The following is a 20816-nucleotide window of genomic DNA, read 5'->3' on the forward strand; positions in this document are numbered from 1 at the left end:
GAAATCCCCCACAGCAGGGTAAATGATTGCAAACTTAAGAGTGAAAACTGTTTACGGGGATGGACATTCATCCGCCATTACTGTTCCGTGAGGCAGGGAGTGAGGTAGCACCCCATCCTCTCATGGGATCTGACCTTTGTAAAGTACTTCAAGTATCTTTCATAGGTGAAAAAGCAAAAGATAGACATGAGCTGATATATCATTATAATTGCTGCTGTTATTCATCCATTGGAGTGGCATTAAACTGCTGGATTTAGAAAAGAAAAGCTTCTGAATGATCTCTTTATAGCCCTCTCTCTAGGCAAAAGAACAAAACATTTTTTATCAGTTAATCTGATGAATTACATGAGTTATTTTTATTCTATTCATAAGAGGCAAGGCATGCGAATCCTGCTTGTCCTTACATGCATTGGTTAACAATTCAATTAAACAAATATTTATTGAAACCACGAGCAAGGCAGTGTGATAATCACCAGTCACCACACTGGAAATACCCAGATGAGTAGAAAACGAGGATCTGCCCTCAAAGAGTTTACAATTTTGATTTCTATAACAATTGGTTGTGTGTTTGTATTATATCTCCATACATACTTGACTGTGTACTCTAAGACCCAATACTATGAGCTCTAGGAGAGGTCTAAAAAATTCAGTGGTGATTCAAAGGCCTGAGCAACCACAGATGACAGTTGATCAAGAAAGAGTTTATGGGGAACATGACTTTTAAAATAAGAGTGGACAGCTGGCCTTGGTTTGCAGCTTAGCCTCTTCCAGGCACCTTCAAGCCCAGCATTGGTGGTTGCCATCCACGAATTGCTCTGTGGCTCATTCCAGGTGACCCCAGGCAGGGCACAGGCTTTAGCTGAACTTGGCCTGTGACAGAGCCCCTCCCAGGAAGCCCCAAGGCTGGCATCCTTCGTGGCCAGCTTTGGATTGAGTGGCAGCACCAATCGGCTGCCTCCATGGATGACATACCCAAAGGGCAGGCACCACAGTCCTACTAACACAAATCCTGCTCTATAGGGTCAGCCCCTGCACAACAGCTCCTTCACTGTAGAAACAGCCAGTCCTTACAACCAATCAGTCCGAGGGTCAATCCCTTCCATTGATGTGCAAACAGCAACCAAGGCTCAACTACAACAGGAGGGCACACACAACCCACATGAGAAACACCTGCAGCACCCAGCTCGAGTGACCAGGGAGGCTGTGCCACTGAGCCCAACAGGACATCTAGTGCATAAGTCCACTATACTAAAACCAGGAGACATAGCAGCACTATCTAATACATAAAAACAAACACAGGGAGGCAGCCAAAATGGGGAGACAAAGAAACATGTCCCAAGTGAAAGAGCAGAACAAAGCTCCAGAAAAAGAACTAAACAAAATGGGGACAAGCAATCTACCAGACACAGAGTTAAAAACACTAGTTATAAGGATGCTCAATTATCTCAGTGAGAACTTTATCAAAGAGATAAGAAACGCAAAAATGGACATAAAAGACATAAAAAAGAACCAGTCAGAAATAAATAATACACTAATGGAAATGAAGAATATATTACAGGGAATCAACAGTAGATTAGATGAAGCAGAGGATCAAATCAGTGATTTAGAAGATAAGGTATCAGAAAACACCCTAACAGAACAGTAGAAAGAAAAAAGAATCCAAAAAAATGAGGATAGTTTAAAAAGCCTTTGGCACAACATCAAGTGTATCAACATTCACATCATAGGGGTACCAGAAGGAAAAGAGTGAAAACAAGGAATTAAAAACCTATTTGAAAAAATAATGACAGAAAACTTCCCCAACCTGGTGAAGGAAATAGACCTACAAGCCCAAGAAGCTCAGAGAGTCCCAAACAAGATGAACCCAGAGTCCCACAGCAAGACACATCATAATTAAAATGCCAAAGCTTAAAGACAAAGAAAGAATCTTAAATGCAGCAAGAGAAAAGCAGTTATTTACCTACAAGGGAGCTCAGATAAAACTGTTATCAGATTTCTCAACAGAAACTTTACCGACCAGAAGAGAATGGCATGAAATATTCAAAGTGATGAAAAGTAAGGACCTACAACGAAGTTTACTCTACCCAGCAAAGCTATCATTTAGAATCAAAGGACAAATAAAGGGTATCCCAAACAAGGAAAAGCTAAAGGAGTTCATCATCATCAAACCAGTATTACAAGAAATATCAAAGGGACTTCATTAAGGAGAAGAAGAAGGAAAAAAAAAGATAAAAAATACAAATAATAAAATGGCAAAACTATATATCTATCAACAATTACATTAAATGTAAATGGATTAAATGCTCCAATCAAAAGACATAGGTGGCTGAATGGCTAAGAAACAAAACCCTTACAAATGCTGCCTACAAGAGACTCAATTCAGATTGAAAGACACACACCAACTGAAAATAAAGGAATACAAGTTATTTAATGAAAATTTTTAAAAAGCTGGAGTAGCAATACTTATACCAGACAGAATAGACTTTAAAACAAAGGCCATAACAAGAGACAAAGAAGGATCCAGTAATTCCACTTCTGGGTATTTATCTGAAGAAACCCAAAACACTTCTTTGAAGGGGCATGTGCATCCGTGTATTCATTGCATCATTATTTACACTAGCCAAGATATGGAGGAAATCTGGGTATCAATCAATAGACGAATGGAAAAGAAGAGGTATTACATGTATACAATGGAATATTAGTCAGTCATAAAAAAGAATGAAATTTTGCTATCTGCAACAATATGGATGGACCTAGAGGGAATTATGCTGAGTGAAGTGTCAGATAGAGAAAGACAAATGCCATATGATTTCAATATGGAATCTAGAGATCAAGATAAATGAACAAACAAAATATTAAAAACAAACTCATACAGAGAACACTTTGAGGGTTGTCAGATAGGAGAGGTGTTGGGGGATGGGTGAAAAAACGGAATTAAAAAGTACAAATTAGTAGTTACAAAATAGTCACGGGGGTGCAAATTATAGCATAAGGAATATAGTCTGTAATAATTATGTATGTTGTCAGATGGGTACTAGATTTATCGAGGAGATCACCTTGTAAGTTATATAAATGTCTAATCACTCTGTTGTACAGCTGAAATTAATATAATATTGTATGTCAACTGTAACTGAAAAAAATTTTCTAATTATTTTTTAAAAGTAAAATAAAAAAATAATAAAATGGGCCTTTTGAGCTTCTTTTGCTTGGCGTGCTCCAAATTCTTTGGAGTGTAATTTCTCTTGTAATAATGGGCCCTTAAGCCATCCTCTACTGATTGGGCCTGCTTCTATTTCTTTGAAATGTACTTTTTCTTCTAATAAACTGCTTTTTCACCACTTATAAAAAAATAAATAAATAAATAAATAAATAAATAAATAAATAAATAAATAAATAAATAAAATAAGCAGTGTTCAAAACAACATTAATGGTGAGGGTGTTTCCTGAGTATAAAATTAATGTTTGTTTCTTGTTTTTTACGCTTGATCTTGAGAAGCAATGTTTCTTGTTTTTTGGAAAATACAGAAAAGAAAGCCCATAAGCAGTGGAAGGCTTGTGCAAAGGCCCAGGACCTGGCACGCTGCGGGTGGCAGAGACTGTGGAGAGTCCTGAGAAGCAATGGAGGAACACAGGATGGAGGCCTGTATGCCAGACCCAATCAGGAGGACAATGGGGAGCCATTGATGGTTCAGTGTTCCCGGCATGTTCTCCTTTTGTCCTCACAGCAACCCTGTGAGGTCGCAGTGATTCTGCTCAATTTTCAGATGTGGAGCTAAAGGACTTAAGGTGTACAGTAACTTGCTCAAGGTCATGCAGCTGGTCGACGGGAGAGGTGGGCACTCCAAAGACCCATGCCCCTCATACAAAGTGGGTATTGAGTGGGGCAGGAAGAGGACTGTGGTCTATTGCAGAACATCAAGAGTCTAGCTACAGCAGGTGTGCCTTTGACACAATGGACTGGATCAAAACACTGCATAGGCACAAGAAAAGTGTCCCACTTACTTTGTAGAGAAAAGACCAATTTACAGCCCAGAGACAGCTACAAAAGGCAGGAGGCCCAGCAGTACTCTTTGGTGGTGGCACCTTCCCTAACGTTTGGGTACCAGCATGGCACGCCACTGCCAACGTACCACCTGCATGAAGTCAGGATCCCTTCAGGTGCTTGGAGCAGCTCCCTCTGCATTTTTCATGGGGTGTTTGTGCCACTGACCCATTGCAACTATTCTGGGGCCATCTGGCTAAGAGCCAGCCTGCTCACCAGGTGTGAATCAAACCCCTGGCACGAAACCCACTGAGAGACTCCAGGGTGCATTCCCAGGATACCATGCCCCTGGTCAATCCACATCTCGCGCCAAGAAAGGACATTTCAAAGGAAGATTCCTGACTGTGAACGAGGTTAATAGCGTCAGAGGGTGGAGAAAGGGCACAGTACACAGGGCAATGGGTTTGGACTTTCTATGTTCCCGGGAATCTTTGTGGAAGCACTATTGAACAGTTATGGTAGCCAAAGCTGGATTGCACAGGGTTCTAGAGGGAAGCAACAATGACTAAATCAATGTGATCGACTCCTTATAGTATGATCTATCCTTCTAGAGGTTTGTTGATAAGGAGAGGTAAGAGGTGATAATGGGATCAGGAGGATTTGTTTAAGGCCAGATGAGATGTGAACTTTTCTCTTTCAATGGCACCCAATGAACACGTTTTCTGTGCCTTGTAGGTGTCAGGCACTGTCCTAGATTCCAGAGATACAGACAACAAAATTCCTGTCCTTATGCAGCTTATGTTTGGGGGAGAAGCTAGAAAGGAGGGAAAATGACACCAAGCCTGAAAATAAACACATAAATAAGGTTATTTCAGATAATGTGAATATGTCAATGATACATCAATGAAAAAAATAGTTTGGTGTAGTAAGATAGAGGTTGGCTGCCTATGGGGGAAGGGGCGGCCAGACAAGGCCTTTCTAAGGAGGAGACATTTGCGGGGAAGCCTCAATAGGGAGAAGGAACTGGCCATGCGGTTGCTGACAGTGGGGACAGCAAGTTCCGAAGCCCTGCGGCAGGTACTAGTTCAAGGAACAAAAGGGCCAGTGTGATAAAGCCCAGGAAGCAAGGAGGGGCAAGGAGACCGGGCCAGCACACAGGTTCCCGTAAGCCTCAGGCCAGGGAAGCCAGTTTGCTGTTAATTCTGATTGCAATGTGAGGCCAATGAGGCGTTTGAAGCAGAGGGGCTAAGTGATCATGGATGTGTTTTTTAAAAATGGCCTTGGCTACAGGGAGAGGAATGAACTCCAGGAGCAGGAGTGGAAGTCGCTGTGTCTGTTGCAAGGACAATGGGAGATAATGGGAGATGATGCTGGCGTGGACCAAGGTAGCAGCAATGGAGAAGTGAAAATATCGTGGAAAATATTGATAGTGCTTGCTGATGGACTAGGTGTGGGGAGATGGAGAAAGAGAGGAATTGAGGATGAGTCCTAGAGCCCTTTCCTAAGCACCTCCTGAGTTGGGAAGACTGGAGGGGGAATGGAGAGAAACAGTTTCAGCGTTGGACAGTTAACTTGGAGATACCAGTATGTCGAAGGAGATTTGAAGTAGACAGCTGGAAGAAGTCAGGCCAGGAATATAGATATGGGGGTCATCAGCCTATAGATCTTCTATTTGAAAAGATTAGTTATACATAGAATTACCACATGAACCAGCAATTCCAGTCATAGGTATAGACCCTATAAAAGCTTGTACACAAATATTCATAGCAGAGCTATGTGAAAAGAGCCAAATGATAAAAACGACCCAAATATGTCAATGGGGAACAGATTTTAAAAAAATACAGAAAAACACAGTGGAATATTATTCAGCCATAAAAAGACACGAACTACTGATACATGCTTCAGCATAGATGAACCTCAAAAACATCATGCTAAGTGAATGGTTCCATTTATTTGGAACATTTAGAATCAGCAAATCCATAGAGCCAGAAAGCAGATTAATGGTTGCCAGGGGCTGGGAGAAGAGGGGATGAGAAGAGACTGCTGTGACGAGGTGCGGGGTTTTCTTTTGGGGCGATGAGAATGTTCTGGGGCTCGACAGAGGTTGTGGCTGCACAACAATGTGAATGTACTACATCATACACTTTAAAATGGTAGAATTTATCTTGATGGGTATTTTACACACACACCCCTGCCCCCCTCACACACACACACACAGGCAAAGGGATTGGATGAGATGTTGTCTAAGGAGGATCCCGACTGAGCCCGGAGCGCTCCAATGTTTACAGGCCAGGTGGAGGAGGGCTAGCCAGCAAAGGAAGTTCAAAAGGGGCGAACTGTGATCTAGGAGGAAAACCAGGAAAGTTGCTGTTCTAGATCCCAAATGAAAAACATGTTTCAAGGAGAGCAGAGTGACCATCCGTGTCCAAGAGCGACGACGTGTGTGGTTCAGGTAGACAGTGCCAGGTTCACCTACACCGAGTGGAACCATGCTGCGCTCTGATGAGAACGGCGTGAAGGGGCTCACTCTCTGCCGTCCTGCCAATACAGCGTATTGTCAGAATGGTTGCCAGTCTCAAAGGTGAGAAATGGCTCTCAGGCTAGTTTTCACCCACCATTCCCTTACTGAGAGTCAGGTTGAGCACCTTTTCAGGTGTTCAGGGGCCATTCGCCTTCCTTTTGTTGTGAGCTCTCTGTTCATGGGCTTTGGCTGCTTTCTGTCAAGCTGACAGTCTTCTAGTCTTGATTTCCAGGGGCTCTTTAAATAGCAGGGAGTTTGGTCCTTGATTTCATCCCCTTTCCTGAAATTATTTTCCCTGTTTCCTCAGTCATACTTTCCCGTAGGTTTTCTCTCACCTTCCAGGACCTCATCTCGGCATTCTGGGATTTTTTCTTTTTTTTTTGCCTTTTATGTGTAGGGGTTCCTCTCCTCCTTTGTGCCTTTAAATGCTAGTGTCCCCTTTTTCAGCCGCTTCACTTCACTACATGCTCTTCTAAGTCATCCTTCCCCTTCCATCTCTTCCTCCACCGCAGTTCTAATTACAACTGTGTGCTAAAAACTCCTACATCTATATGTCACCGGATGTTAAAGTAGGACTTTCCTGGTTCCTCAGTCTGGGCCAAGTCCCCAAAGCTGAGAACAAGGAGTGCCAGGTTCCCACGCATTCAAAAGAGGGGGGCAGACACTGCAGAGGGTACCCCAAAACAGCCCAGGGGCTGAGCCTCACCATGAGCATCTTTATCTATCAGAGGCTTAGGTGGTTTTCTGGGTTCTTTGCAGAGTTGAGAGAGTGCTATGACTCCTTTCCACCCCCTCAAACCAAACAGGGGTCTTTAAGAGAATCGTTTGAAGAGTCTGGCTTATGTCTTATGGAATTCAGGGGACACAGGCTCCATACTGGACCCATGCTTGAGAAGCACTGAAGGCTGGCTTGCTGCGTGGGGCCCATGAGAGGCGAGGGAGCCCCTGGGGAGCATCCTCAATTCATGCCAATGCTGTTTCTTGTGGTGTGGCCCCCAATTATTGGTTAGTTTCACCTATTGGTCACAGAAAGTTGGGGCACAATCTTGAAGGCTTTCCAAGGGTAATATTGTTGACTGTGCAGAAAGTTGAGAAGCGGACTTGACACAGTAACAGGAGAAGAGGGAAAATGGCAGACAGGCAGAATTTGGTAACTCTTGGAAGACCAGCCCTAAGCGTTCATGGAAAACATCCTTACAAATGACATTTTTAATAAAAGATAAGGAAAGAAAAAAGTTCATATGATATTATAGTGTAGTAATCACTTAAGATCTTTTATATCAATTGAATTCAGATCTTAGTTTAAAAAAAAATAAGCTGTTCCAACACAGGACACAAAATAAACGAGGCCTCACTGTAGAGTGGTGAAAAGTTCTGGCTTGAGAGTCAAACAGACCGGGGTTGGAAGTCCTGTGCTGCATTTACTACTTGTGAAACTTTGGGCAAACCACTCAACTTCTCTCAGCCTCAATTTCCTTCTTTATAAAGTAAAAATATTACCTGCCAAGAATATTACAAAAAGTAAATGAGAAATTTTAAATGACACGCTTAGCATAGTGTCTGAGGTTGACACGTGGGTTTTGAAAGAGAATGTGACATCCATTACTAATCATCAGGGAAATGCAATGAGGAAAAAAAAACCACAACCAGATATCACCTCACACCTGTTAGAATGGCTATTGTAAAAAAGATAAGACACAACAAGTACTGGTGAGGATGTGGAGAAAAGGGAACCCTTGTGCACTGTTGATGGGAATGCAGATTGGTGCAGCCACTACGGAAAACAGTATGGAGGTTTCTCAAACAATTAAACATCAAACTACCATATGATCCAGGAATCCCACTCCTGGGTATGTATCCGAAGGAACTGAAATCAGTATTTTGAAGAGATATTGCACACCCATGTTCATTGTGGCATTATCCACAACAGCCAAGGTATGAAAACAGCCTAAATGTCCATATACCAAATGTGGGATATTTACACAATGGAATGTTACTCAGCTCTAAAAAAAAGAAGGAAATCCTGCCACTTGCGACCAGATGGATGAATCTGGAGGGCATTATGCTAAGTGAAATAAGCCAGACAGGGAAAGACAACTACTGTACGGTATCACTTATATGTAGACTCTAAAAACAAAACACAACAAGAACCCATTTCATAGAAACAGAGAAAAGAACAATGGTTGCCAAGGGGGCTGGGGAAATGCGGAAATGGAGTGATGCAGGTCAAAGGGTAGACATTTCCAGTCACAAGAAACTAGGTTCTCAGGATCTAATGTACAATGTAGTGATTATAGTTAATGATACGGTATTGTGGACTTGAAAATTGTGGAGAATTCACTCACACTGAAAAAAGAGTTGACAATGTTAACGATATGAGGTGATGGTTGTCCATTACCTCGATCTGGGTAATCATACTGCAATTACATGTATATCCAATCATCACATTGTACACTTTAAATATATAAAACTATATTTACCAATTATTCATCAATGCCACTAAGAAAAGAAACCCTCCAAAGGTAAACTTTGTGAGAACAGGGTCTGTGTCTTTCATACAGACTTATTGTTCTATATCCCATGGCAAGGGGTTTTTTACAGCTGGACATTGCTATTCAGACTATGACAATGATGATACTTCAACTGGCAAAAATGTAAAGATTCTTTGTCAGTCAGAAGTGTTGCCAGAGGTTTTACATGGCCACAAACAATGTTTTCAATAAAAATAGAAAGAAACAAGAAAAAGAGAGGATGTGTCATAGATCTATGTTTCTAGTATGCTGCATTGGAAAGAACGCATATGTCCTCTGAGTCTATTAACTTTGGTAATTTGTTTTGGTGCTTTCTGATAGATGCTGCTTACTTGCATGGAAGCATTGTGAAATTTCCAAAGAAATGTCTTGGTAATAGGTTCTGAAGGAAATTGAGAAGAAAATAAAGCAAAGGGAAGTATAGAAACATAGCTTTGGAGTTCAAAAACACTATTTGCTCATCATAAATTAAGTTAAAAATACAGCTGCACAAACATGACTGAACAATACTCAGACCAACAGATTTGAGCTTTTCTTTAAGTACCAGCTTATATAAGATTGTTCTACTGAACTAACCTCGCCATTAAAAACACTTAGATGTGACATTTAAAAATAATTAGTTCCATGTACATCGACAGTCATGCTGTTTACAAAGCACACACGCAGATCTATCTGTGAGGAGGAGTTGGCATCACTGCACACACAATGCCATGTTAGGTTAGAGAGATTCTTGGATTTTCCCAACTTTGGCCTCTGGTTCCACAGTTATCCAGGACAGCTGTGAACCATTCCTAATGTCAATTTGCAAGGCAAGTCACCAGGTTGAGTTCTTGGACCCTAATCAGGTGGGATTTGGGGGGAGCGGGGTTGACATAAAAGTCAGGCTCATTTGGTCCATGGCCATGTACAGGTTAAAATATTATTAGCTCTGTCATCAGTATCAACAAAGGACAATTTTATATACAAGTCAAGAATACACAAAACTAGGCTGTTGATGAGCTTCAGACCCATAATAAATCTAAATCGGTCTATTGAAGGTAGTGATTTCTTAGTCAAACCTCTGCTAGCCAATATTTTAGGATATCAATCACCCTCTCAATCAAAATCATTTCTTCAAGGTCATAAACATCCTGTTTTTCAATGGATTCTATATGAGTGAGTACCTGGTTTTGTCTTGCCTCAAAGGCCAGCTTTGTTCTTCAGCTATAAAAGTTTCCTGTACCTCTCCTACCCAGTTATTTGCTGTCTGTTACATGAATTCTAGCTCAGAAAGAATAACAGGCATGATGCAGCCCTGAAGAGCAACTCTGAGTATGTCTACACAATTTCAAAGCAACCTGCTGAGAAGTGATCTACACAACAACCAAGTGGATTGGCAGATTTTTCTCCTTGCTTCTGAATTATTAAAGTGAACCTGAATTTTTCTATTCCAATTGCAAGGAAACGTGCGTTTCTTGGTTTGTAATGAAAGCTATAAAACAGCAGTATGTTAGGTATGTACATTAGGCACATACCTAACAGAAATACGCCTTACACTCTCCCCTCCCCTCCCCATGCTAAGACCCAGGCTACTTACTCAACACACATGGGAGCTTGATCTGACCACAATCAGCCTGTGGCATTCACAACTTCGTGACAGATGGCAACCCTACTACAAACCTGACTGTTCTCAGGGTCTGGATGCCATTTATTTGGGGAGCCATCTTTAGTATGAGATACGCCCAGAAGACCTATTACAAACATAGCAGGTATGAGTGACATCTGACTAAAGAATATGCATAAGGTGGCAAGCTTTATTACATAGAGTAACACCTTGTTATGGGTTGAAATGTGTCCCTCTCAAAATATATGTTGGAGTCCTAGCTTCCGGTACCTCAGAATGTGACCTTATTTGGAGATAGGGTCCTGACAGAAGCAATCAAAATAAAATGAGGTCATTAAGGCAGGTCGTGATCCAATACTAGTGTCCTTATAAAAAGGAGGAATTTGGACATACAGATAGATATGCACAGAGGGAAAACCTGCTATCTACAAGCCAAGGAGAGAGGACTGAAACAAATCCTTTCCTCATAGCCTTTGGAAGACACCAACTAATTCACACCTTATTGATCCAGCACCATTGGAGACTGAAATAGTCCATATAAATTTGCTTTCTCAATAATGAAGTGTCCTGGAAAATAAAAAGTTCCCAAATTTTCATACTACTATTACTTTTTTAATAAAAAAAATGTTCCTAACATGCACACTCCTTATTCTTAAGCTGAGGACAGTGAACATAATCGAAACCTTTCTTAGTGACACAGGACCATCCATGACTGCAAGGCACAGAACACTTTGTCTCTGCAATCAATGGCACCACTGGTTTCCCTGTTTTTTTCCCCCCTAATATAAAGTTCCCAGACTTTCCCTCCACTTCAATCTGCATCTCCTAATCTGTTACGAAAGAATGGAAACTGGACAAAGAAGACATTGAAACTGTTTCTGAAATAAAATTAATAGCTCCAAGTGAGGGTCTGAAAGACTCTCCTAGGGATTAAACCGCATGGACTTGGAGAACTTGTTGGTTGTCTACTTCTTGCCTCTCTTCTCAGAGGCTGAGGTGGTCAGGCCCTTGTACTCTGGATAACTTAAGTGTTGTGCTAATTGACACCAAGCAGGTCACAAGAGATTCTTCTGGCCTCCTTGAGATGTTATGAATTTATACCATAAAAAGCAGCAGCTTGGATCAATTATAGCTCGGAAATAAGCTTCTCTATTAAGAGCCCAGTGGGGCTTTGTTTTGTCATTGTTGTTGCTTCATTTATTTGGGATATGGTTATACCATAGGGTAGAACTCTCTGGAATGACCTTTCCATGATGTAAAGTCAGCTTGGGAAATTTTAATTCCTCAAACAGAACAATAATCAGATTAAATGACCACAAAAAATAAACTTGCCTTTGTATTCAAAAAAGTATTTACCAAGTTAGATTCTTTATTACATCCTCTCACTTTTAAAAAGAACATTCATTCAATTGTTCAATTTCCGCTGTTTGGAAGCTGGCTGCTTAGCCACCCTTGATTTTGTATAGCATGAAGATTTTTTTTACTGCTTTATGCCCCCATCGGTGGTGGCGGTGGTATTTAAAAAAGGGGGGGGGGAAGAAAGAAAGAAAAAAGAAAGGCTAATGTTTATTAAATACTTACGATGAGCCAAGCACTATACCAAATGCATTCTATGCCTTATCTTATCAAATCCCCCCCAAACACCTCTGAGATAGTTATGATTATTATAGTCAGGCGTCAAATATTGACACTTCAGTCAATGATGGACGACACATAAGACGGTGGTCCCATAAAACTAGAGAAAGTCTTCACTTCATGTCGTTGACAGGCTCTTGGAAACTGCAACTTCAAGTGAAACAATGTAACAATACCAATTTTACCACAGGCTAATGGGTATAGAGACAAGAGTTACATTCCTAGGGCATATTTCCCATCACAAAAACATCACCAAACTTCTAAATAAAGAGCCAAAACACGTCTAATACTCAACACTGAAAGAAATGTGAGCTACACATACATTAAAGAAGATTAACAAAAACAAGTCAGATAATGATTTTCCAACCCACTTATTCCAGTTCAGGGTCACAGGTGGGTGGAGTCTCCCCCTGCAGCTCAGGGAACAAAGAGGGACCCAGCCTGGACAGGCCACCCTTCCATCGCAGGGACATTCGCATGCACATTCACACATACTCACGCTGGGACAGTTCAGACACTCCCGTTCACCTCACCTGCACATCTCTGGGGTGTGGAGGCAGCGGGAGTCCCTGGAGGAGACCCACGCAGACATGGGGAGAAGGGGCCGACTCCATATAGACAGTGGCCCAGCCAAGAATCTATTTTTGTTTTTTCATTAATGTTATTATGAAATGCTGTTGAACTACACTACATGATTCAAGGACCTGCTGTAGGACGGAGCTAACGAGATTCCTACTGCTTAGTGACATCGGCTGTTGCAACGACATAACACAACACTTGAAGTGTCTGTGGTGATGCTGGTGTGAACAAACCTACTGTGTTGCCAGTCGTCTAAAAGTATAGCACACACAATTACAGGGATAGGCTGTCCCATCTAGGTTTGCATAAGTGCCCTGTATGATGTTCACACAACGATGAAACCGCCTAACTATGCATTTGTATCCCCATCATTAAGCAGTGTGTGACTGTGTTCCCTTTAAGGGATGATGAAGTAGAGGCCAGCAGTGTTCGAATAACTTGTTCTCCATGAGTCATTCAGCCACTAACTGGCAGAACCTGGATTTTAACCCAGGCACTCTGACTGCAGAGCCTGCATTCTTAATCATGACAGTATGTATAGGGAGGTAAATGTCAAAGCTAATTACTAAAATTAGTGTGATCTTGCTAAAGTGCCATAATTTGAAATTATGTAATAGAAAGCACCTAACGCAAAAATGCACAGGCCAGGTGTATGTTCAAAATCTCCCATCAATACTGGTTATGCTATAAAATACTGATTATTAGTTTTTTCAAGGTTAATTATGGGTTTTTAAGTTGCTTAATAAATTACTTTTATTCAAAGTCATCTCCCAGATGAGTACTTATGGAAAGTATACATATGAGTATATGTGTGTGGGAATTTTTTACCAAGATCATTATCCTCAAGACAGAGCTATGAAAAGGCATCTAATCTCTATTAATTAGTAATAGGGGGAAATGTCAAAAATGCCTGCTTACAGAGTGCCTGGCAGCAGGAGAGAGGAAAGGTAGGAAGTGGGATGGAAATGCTGACAAGTCACAGTAAAATCATCACTTTAGATGTTTTCAGAATAAGAAAAAACACTATTTTCAGGCCTATCCCAATACCACTCTAATGCATTTCCCAGGCTTTTCAGAAAGCCTCAAAGCTTAATATGTATTATATATAACTTAATTACCTGGTTTGGAACAATGCATGTTAGGATGCAGAAATGACAAAGCAAGTAGAGCTTGCTCTTTAATTTTCCATTCGAAACTCCCAAACAGCTTCATTTTGGCTCTTACATAAAATCCCCAAATTTGTCACAAGTTTTGGGCCTTTGATTCTCAGTAAGGGTCTTCTGTGAAATCTTTTTCCAGTTACAAATTTAAAAACACAAAACAAAAAAAACCAAATTACTTAATTGCTTGGCTTTTCTTTGGTGTTCTTTTGTCTTCAAAGTTAGGCTTCTGTGGCACTTCTGAAAATTCACACAGAAATGTACTAACAATGAGAATTTCATCTGTGTAGATAAATGTGACTATTCTTCTAGCTCTCTTATATTTATACCAGTTGAAAAAATACAAATAAACTTTGTATGATAGAATCTCTTCACTTGTTCGGAGCTACTTACTTAACAAAATTACTCCATGACCTCCTCCAAGCCCCCAAATATATCATGGAATTTAATTATGCTGACAAGTAGTAATAGGTGGGCCCAAAATCTTAAGGATCCAGGTTCTAGTAATTGAAGGTTAGCTCAGGAGGCAGAAAAGTCAAGAACTCCCTTTCCTTGAAACCTTAAGAATGTCTCTCTCCTTCCGCTCCAGTTTCTCCACATTAAAATAGGAAGGAAAAATGCAACCATTTCTCCACCAGTGTGAAAAGTAATTTATGTTTAGAAGAAGCCTGCAAAGAAGGCCGTTGCCCTCTTAACATTTAATTAAGGGATAATGCTCTGGAAACAGAAAGCTATCACAGAATAAAGGTCTCTGGCAGGTTTTATTCAAGAAGCTGCAGAGCTGAGACGTTATGAAAAATAAATGTCATGTCAAAGGTATGATATTTATTTTCAAAGCAAGACGCTCGACCACAGTGGTTATCATAACCAAAGAAACAAATACTGTCTCACTAGTGTCTTCAGACTCTGCCCTTCAGAGAGCTCTGTTTATTGAAGGGTCTGGGTGAGCTTTTACACAGTAAGTAAATAATAAGTTAACAACAACGATATCTATACAATACCAACAAGTGGAAAAACATATAGAAGAAGGTATCTGTTTGGTCTCCTCAAAGTAGTGAGTGAAAAGGAAGAAATGTGAATGATTTGTTCTGTCACCCAGAGGCAGAGCAGACAACCAGCTTTTCCCACTGGTTCCCTTTGGCAATTGCATTCAGTGGGACGGTCCAGACTCCATCTTCCATGGATGAATGGAATACACAAGGTCTTCTTTTATTGTAGAGAATCTACTGAGCGTAAGCTGTTAAATGCTTCCTCTACTGCACTGGAATGTATGAAGTACCAACTACATAGAGCCAGAATAAATGGTAGCTACACTGTTTCAAAGGCATCATTTCTCCCCTTCAGAAACTTAAAACAAGGGCTTGGGGGATTTTTGTTGCTACAGACGCCTCAGCTTTTTTACACCACGATTGCTTTATCTGGAACACAGTAAGCCTGTTCCAGAGTCTTCGCTAATAAATAAAACCTAGAGCTTTCAATAATCAGCACAGCTTGTTGTCATTACAAGCTCTGGGCTTGAGCAAGTCGAAGGACAACCCCTATCACGTGTAGTGACACTGTTCCTACCGCCACTGGCACTTTAAGGTACGATTTCAGCTGATGGTCAATCAATTTGTATTCATTATACAATGAAATCAAAACAGAATCTTTGAAAGTTGGCTTAAGTTTTATATTGTACTGCCCTTTTTTTTTTAAGTTCCTACTCATGGCACTAAATAGTTAACTGGGGGGGTGGGAATCCTTTTTCTGCTGCTACTATGTCACTGTTGAAATACTTGAAAGGAATCTATTTGAGAGAATCCTGTAAACAAATACTTTTTAAAAAACAGAATAGGGTACCTATTAAGGAAAGGCACCAAAAAAAAGTGTGTGTGTGTGTGTGTGTGTGTGTGTGTCGGGGAGGGGGGGGGAATAAAAGTTTCTTTAAAATATTTGTCAAAGGTTAAAGCTTTTTAAAATAGTTCACTGTTATCAGCCTCTGAGTCACAGTAATATCTAGTGTGAGAAAGGAGTCAAACTGATTCAAGAGAAGCTTATTTCAGTGAACTGATTCTTCTCATGAAAGCAAATCCTGACACCTGTCATGGTTTGAAATGTCGCGATGATTGGGTAAGACAGCAGTTTATGCATTACAAATATATGGTTCTAGATGAGATTTCAAGAAGCTTTCATATACATCGCCTCATTGATTGATAATTTGAGCACAACCCTGGGAGGGAGCGAGTGGTGAGCTCATTCTAAAGAGGAAGCCACTGCTGAAGGTCAAACTGAAAAGTGACAAAGCCAGGACACAAACGTTGATCTTCTGCCTCCCAGGTCTGAACACTTTCCAACACATCCAAATTTTGAAAAATATTATTATTGGCTCTAGCATTGTTCAATGTACTCGTTAGACACACCAGGAAGAGGAGGAGGAGGCAAAGATGGAGGAAGTTTCCAAGTAGTCCACACGTTCCTGTGATTCTACCCCTGTCCTCTGTGCTCCTTCTTATCATAACGGATGGAGTTGCCTGTCCCTGTGTAAACTGTGGCTGCAAAACCAGAATATGACCTTAAGTACCAGCCAGGGGGTACAGACCGTTCTTTGGTTATTTAGTTCTGGGTGACTGTTTCAGCAGTAGTATTGACTTATATGAAAAGTTGTGTATCTTTACTCAGAAATACTCACTTGAGCTCTGATGAACAAGCCCCACCACCGATTATCAGCCTTGAGGCAATCTTGCTTTACTTGCAGATTTGATACATTTACTGGGGCTTTACTTGAAAGTTCCCTCCAGATTTCCTTTGGCCTACCTGCCAGCAGCTGTCTAGTTAGACTATCCTTTTATTTTGATCTCATTTTCTAGGAAAGTCAACTCAAAAGTGGAAATGTCTTCACCAAGCAAATGTCTTGCAAGCATAGGTGGGTTTGGGTACCAATTAACCACTGCTGTGTGGATCTTCAATTTAATCTAAAACTTGAAACCAGGTTCAAGGCATCAGCTATCCTCCCAGGGCAGAAATCCCGGATATATAGTGTCATTAATGAAAGCTTAAAAAGTAGGTTACTTACCTTGAATATGTATGAAGATTAAGTAGTGCTTTCTATGGCTATAGAGTGACATGGCCCCTTTGGAAAAACCCCTACCTATGTCCCACTATATTCACTACTGAGTAGGTATAAATTTATCTCATGAGCCTACCTTGTATTTGTAGAGTATTTTGAAATGCTTATGTGGAAATACTGACTAGGCTACAGGAATATAAATTGTTAATGTAAATTCTAAGCATGAGGTAAGATTGTAACTCTAAAACCACTCAATCATTTCTCATACTAGTAAATGTGAGCATATTTTAATAAATTAGACATTAAATATGAATCAAAGCTTAATGTTAATGAATATTAAGTAAATGTTAGTAAACATGGGAGATATAAAAATGTACAGGATAGTCCTGGCTCTCAGTGATCCTTCAATTCATATAAAAAAAAGGAAAAACCTTTTAAAATTCTAAAAATTAAAAAACATAAAAATTAAATAATATGACAGATGTCAAAAGACAAAATATTGTTGACATGTGAAATGCAATTACCAGAGTAACTACTGCAGGTAGCGAAAGAAGAAATCATTTCCAGAACTGAGTGGGCAGAAATAACTGTAAAATAAAAAAGGTAGCCAGATCGTGAAGGCTGAATCCACTGAGGCAGAGACGGAGGAGGAGGTTCTTGATGGGAGGAACCCAATGAAAGTACGTGTGTGTGTGTGTGTGTGTGTGTGTGAGGGGGGGGGAGACAAGATAGAGATTAGATATACAGGGGAGAGGGAAATACAGAACTGTAGGTTAGAGTGACATGGAAAGTTCTAGTCCAAGGTAGTGCTGGAAAGGCTATAAGACTATTTGGAACTGGACTGTGGAAGTCTCTGAATGCCAAATTGAGGAGTTAAGGTTTTTGAACAGAAAAGCATCTTGGTCAAAGCAGCATTTTAGAAATATGACTTTGGTATGGTATGCCAAATTAAATGGAGCAGGGAGGATTAGACACTTGGAGATCAAGAAGAACACATGCCAAGTTCAGGTGTGAAATGATGATAGTGGGATGGGAAGGGTAGAGGTGGGGGCAGGAAATATTGAGGAAGAAGCCCACTAGCTCTCAGGGGTGCTGATTAGCATTTATTGTTGGAGCTTTCCATCATTTTCTAAAATGCTGTCAAATCCATGGGTTCCTAAGAAGTGATTCATTTTAATGGTTGTGAGTGGGGAATGGAGAAATTATTCATTTTGAACTTGCAACCTGTAATACCTGTATAAATGGATGTATCAGACCTTTACTTCTTGATCTTGTATCCTTATCTAAGAACTAAAAGTGTTAGCTCAAAAATAGCCAAAAAAAAAAAGAGTGCCACAAATGTAGGAATTAAAGGAGATCTGAGAACATTTTCTTTTCAAAGAAAGCTAACTCTAGTTGAACCTGGACTATTCCAAACTTTTCCATCAACACGACTGAAGGAAAGCCCCAAGAATTCTGGAATCCCTTTATGCCTGCAGCCCTCTAGTGGAACTCCTATTAAAATAACCTTCTGGTTTTGAATATTTATGATTTAATGAATTTTTTATCCAGAAATTCAGAGAAGCTTGAATGAGCAGGGGGGTAAGTTTCAGGGGAGTTTTTCGACAATTCTTTATACATGGCATGTTTACACATATGTATACAAATCCATGTATGGATACATAATGTATACAAATACATACATCTTTATAGACACAGTAAAGGTGTTGGCATCTGGGCTTCTGCGCTGAACCTCTACAACCAAGTTCTGGCCTTATTGCTGACAGAAATGCAGTCCCTTCCTCCTTCAGGGGCACTTGAGCTTGGCACACACTATTCCAATAACACCACTTGACAGAAAGATGGCACCAATACAGAGCCCCCTCTCCACATTCCCTATACCTCACCCCTAGCCCAGCACTCAGAACCCCTTTCCTGGGAGGTGTCAAATTCAACTCTTTCCAATCCCTTGGCTATTTTGAGACTACCCCTTGAGGGCGGGTGGGGGGTTAGGGGGTACAGAAAGAAGCCAGAGGGGGAGACAGGTTGGCAGTGACTTGGGTCACTAAGGCTCTCCAGAGGTTACATTTAACTTAGGGTACAACTTCTTCTTCCCTCTTTCTTCCTCCCCCTTCCTCAACCTCTCCAGTTTGGCAGAAATAGGCTGACAAGTCCTAGGGCAGGGGCGAATAAATAGATAAATCACCACCACCCCCAACACTCTGATTATCAACTCTGGGCCTAAAACAAATGTATATGTTCAGATTTACATAAGAGAAGGTGGTTAAAACTGCTTGACTTGATAAACTGAATAAACATTGCTTTTACTCTTGACTTGGGTTGCTGTGGAAGTCAATCTCTCTGCAAGGTAAGAATGAGTTTGGTCCAAATGCTAGAAAGATGCGTGAGCATTATATAACATTTTCATGCACCCTTAAATGGGTAATGAGAAGCTGTTTACTTCTGAAGGATTCAATGAAAGGCTTTTTATTTTCAAGGCTGAGCTGAAGACCTTAATTTGAGAGGGGGCTTGCAGTCCAGTAGGTGGCTATCCTGTCTGTTTGTCCCCACATATTATCCACAGACAGCTGGGCACACAACTCACTAATTTCAAACTGATTCATTTGCCAATTCAGAAAACCACTGAGATAATTTTAACTGCTATCCGATTTTAATCCTCTTGAGTATTTACGTATTTTCTTCTCTCATCCCTCCAAAACTAATCCTAGAGTTTTGAAAATCTGGGAACTTGGACAAAGGAGAAAAACCAAGCCAACCAACAAATCTGAAATCTCAGTTCATTACATCAACCATAACTAACAGTACTTTTCTGTTTGTATTGACCCAGCTCAAATTATAAAACTATGTCAGTAAAAAAAACACAAAATGCAGGTGTTATTACTGAATGGGAAAAGTCTGAAACGTAATTAAATGTGTTCTTTCTTCACCGCAGTGTCACTTACTACTCTATGTCTAAACATTTGTTTCTTTAAGCCTCCCTCTTTATAGTATCCACACACATTGTTGCAATATACTCACATATTCATTAGCTGAGACTGGGGAGTGTCCAACTGGTCCTCAGCACTAGCTGTCAGATGCACCAACCTTAGCTTCCTTTCTGCACCTACTGCACCGGTACAACAGAAACTCCTTGCAAGAATAGCGCCCCGAGAGCGTTCCTGACAGATGCGTTGTTTGCTCTTTTAGCAAGGCGCGCTGCTGGAAAGTTTCCTCTAACCACTGACACCCGCTTCCGATCCCCTGAGCTGGCAGGACGCAGGCTGGCTGGGTCCCCTCCTTGACCAGGAAAGGGTTTTACACACACTCTGCTAGGCTGCCCAATCCGAGAAACAATCGCTTAGCCAAACTCCTCCAGCCCCAGCGGACAGACTGTCCAAGCTGTCCTGGCGCTGGGAGAACACCGAGGTTCCCTCCCCGCTAAAGGGAGCGCTCGCTCCGCTCCGCAGGAAATCTGGGCACTGGGGGGATGCCAGGGGAGCGGGGGGCGCAGGAGGGAGCCGAACGCAGGAGGCAGAAAGGGCACAGAAGGGATCGGAGCGCAGGAGAGAGTGGGGGCCTCAGGAGAGGGGCAGGGACGCGAGTGGGAGCTGGACGCAGTAGGGAGCTTGGGAGAACAGGGCGCAGGAACCAGCGGGCGCAGGAAGGGGCGCGCGCACAGGCACCGGCGGGCGTCGGGCAGGCACTCGCAGAGCCAGCTGCCCTGGACTCCCCAGAGCCGCTGAACTGCGGGTGGGAAGGGGTGCAGGGCGTTGGGGGGGG

General features: G+C 41.4%; 1 long non-coding RNA gene across 1 annotated transcript in view; it reads right to left on the reverse strand.

The window, feature by feature from the left end:
• LOC109392030 (uncharacterized) overlaps positions 1-20804 on the reverse strand; it is a 93517-nt gene extending 72713 nt beyond the window's left edge. Inside the window, exon 1 of the long non-coding RNA XR_002125981.1 lies at positions 20076-20804. This is a non-coding gene — a long non-coding RNA (uncharacterized LOC109392030). The remainder of the gene's footprint in view (positions 1-20075) is intronic.
• Positions 20805-20816: the final 12 nt, after the last annotated feature.

This window comes from Hipposideros armiger, unplaced genomic scaffold (genome assembly GCF_001890085.2).
Source record: "Hipposideros armiger isolate ML-2016 unplaced genomic scaffold, ASM189008v1 scaffold_311, whole genome shotgun sequence".
Classification (NCBI taxonomy): domain Eukaryota; kingdom Metazoa; phylum Chordata; class Mammalia; order Chiroptera; family Hipposideridae; genus Hipposideros; species Hipposideros armiger.